The sequence below is a fragment of the Otolemur garnettii genome, unplaced genomic scaffold (genome assembly GCF_000181295.1).
Source record: "Otolemur garnettii isolate 467f Iridium unplaced genomic scaffold, OtoGar3 scaffold00244, whole genome shotgun sequence".
NCBI classification, from domain to species: Eukaryota; Metazoa; Chordata; class Mammalia; order Primates; family Galagidae; genus Otolemur; species Otolemur garnettii.
This window is the reverse complement of record NW_003852639.1, coordinates 1,600,520-1,603,247: the sequence shown is the minus strand read 5'-3', so window position 1 is coordinate 1,603,247 and position 2,728 is coordinate 1,600,520. Positions and strand designations below refer to the sequence as shown.

General features: G+C 39.0%; 1 protein-coding gene across 1 annotated transcript in view; it reads left to right on the top strand.

The window, feature by feature from the left end:
• Positions 1 to 2,728, top strand: part of NUP210L (nucleoporin 210 like) — a 147,392-nt gene that overhangs the window by 23,990 nt on the left and 120,674 nt on the right. The gene's annotated exons all lie outside the window — the stretch shown is intronic.

Sequence of the window (2,728 nt, the reverse complement as noted above, 5' to 3'; positions counted from 1 at the left end):
GGCATGTACCTGTAATCCCAGCTACTTGGGAGGCTGAAGCAAGAGAGTCACTTAACCCTAGGAGTTGGAGGTTGCTATGAGCTGTGACGCCATGGCACTCTACCCAGGGTGACAGCTTGAGGCTCTGTCTCAAAAAAAAAAAAAGAGTGATTATAGGATGGCGTCCATAGCTCAGTGGGCAGGGTGCTGGCCACATACATCGAGGCTGGTGGGTTCAAACCTGGCCCAGGCCAGCTAAAACAATAATGACAACTGCAACCTCAATAATAAAAAATAGCTGGGCATTGTGGTGGGCGCCTCTGTCTCAAAAAAAGTGATTATAATACTACTATAGTGTCTTCTTCTAGGTTTTATTTTTTTATTATTATTTTTTATTAAATCATAACTTTGTACATTGATGTATTTATGGGGTTCAGGGTATTGCTTCGATATACAGTGTGAAATGTTTACATTGAAGTAATTAATACATTCATCACAATTATACTCATTTCTTAATAGTTTTGAAATGTAATATTGCATCGTGCATATTAGGTGAGGTCCCCCCAAATACTCTCCCTCCTCCCATATCTCCCCTCCCCTCTCCTCTTCTCTTCTACTTTCTGAACTATAGTTATGTATTGCCATTCATATGAGTTTATAGGTGATTATATATTGATTTCATAGTAGTATTGAGTACATTGGATACTTATTTTTCCATTCTTGAGATACTTTACTAAGAAGAATATGTTCCAGCTCCATCCAGGTAAACATAAAAGATGTGTAGTCTCCATCTTTTTATGGCTGCATAGTATTCCATGATGTACACGTACCACAATTTGTTAATCCACTCATGGGTCGATGGGCGCTTGGGCTGTTTCCATATCTTGGTTATTATGAATTGGGCTGTAATAAACATTCTGGTGCAGATGTCTTTGTTGTAAAATAATTTTTGATCATCTGGGTATATACCTAGTAGAGGAATTTAGGATACAACGGTAGGTCTACTTTTAGTTCCTTGAGTATTCTCCAAACTTCTTTCCAAAAAGGTTGTATTAGCTTGCATTCCCACAAGCAGTGTAGAAGCTTTCCCTTCTCTCCACATCCACACCAACATCAGTAGTTTGGGGATTTTGTGATGTGGGCTAATCTTACTGGAGGTAGATAATATCTCAAAGTGGTTTTGATTTGCATTTTTCTGATGATTTAGGATGATGAACATTTTTTCATGTGTTTGTAGGCCATGTACCTATCTTCACCAGAGAATTCTCTATACAAGTCTGTTGCCCACATAGAAATGGGGTTATTTATTCTTTTCTTATTGATTAGTTTGAGTTCTCTGTAGATTCTAGTTATCAGAACTTTGTCAAAAGCATAATCTGCAAAAATCTTCTTCCATTCTGAAGGTTGTCTGTTTGCTTTACTTGCTGTGCTCTTGGCTAGGCAAAAGCTTTTTAGTCTGATCAGATCCCAGTAATGTATTTTTGGTGTTGCTTCAATTGCCCGTGGGGTCCTCCTCATAAAATTGGTCTCCCAGGCCAATTTCTTCAAGTGTTTTCCCTGCACTCTCTTCTTGTATTTTTAGTTTCATGTCTTAAGTTTAAATCTTTTATCCAGTGAGAATCAATTTTTGTTACTAGTGAAAGGTGTGGGTCCAGTTTCAGTCTTCTACAGGTTGCCAGCCAGTTCACCCAGGACCATTTGTTAAATAGGGAATCTTTCCCCCACTGAATATTTTTTGATAGGCTTGTTGAAGATCAAATAATGATAAGCAGCTAGGTTCATCTCTTGGTTCTCTATTCTGTCCCATAAATCTACCGCTCTATTTTTGTGCCAGTACCATGCTGTTTTGATTACTATAGATTTATAGTATAGCCTGAAGTCTGGTAATGTGATACCTCCTGATTTGTTCTTATTTCTGGGTAATGTATTTGCTATTTTTCTGATTCCATATAAAACAAAGTACTATTTTGTCAAGTTCTTTAAAGTATGACAATGGTGCTTTAATAGGGATTGCATTTAATCTGTAGATTGCTTTGGGTAGTATGGACATTTTAACAATGATTCTTCCCAGCCATGAGCATGGTATGTTTTTCCATTTGTTAACATCCTCAGCTATTTCTTTTCTCAGAGTTTAATAGTTCTCTCTTTTTTTTGGCCAGGGCTGGGTTTGAACCCGCCACCTCCAGCATATGGGGCCGGCGCCCTACTCCTTTGAGCCACAGGCGCTGCCCCAGAGTTTCATAGTTCTCTTTATAGAGATCTTTCATGTCCTTTGTTAGGTAAATTCCCAGATATTTCATCTTCTTTGGCACTATTGTAAAAGGAATAGAGTCCTTGATTGTTTTTTCAGCTTGACTATTATTAGAGTATATAAAAGCTACTGACTTGTAAGTATTAATTTTGTATCCTGAGATGCTGCTGTATTCCTTGATCACTTCTAAGAGTTTTGAAGTTGAGTCCCTGGGATTTTCCAGGTATAGGATCATGTCATCAGTGAAGAGTGAGAGTTTGATCTCCGCTAAACCTATTTGGATACCCTTGATTGCCATCTCTTGCCTGATTGCGATAGTTAAGATTACCATTATTGGCTTGGCACCTGTGGCTCAAGTGGCTAAGGCGCCAGCCACATACACCTAAGGTGGTGGGTTCAAATCCAGCCCGGGCCCACCAAACAACAATGATGGCTGCAACCGAAAAAAAAAATAGCCAGATGTTGTGCCGGGCGCCTGTGATCCCAGCAACTTGGAAG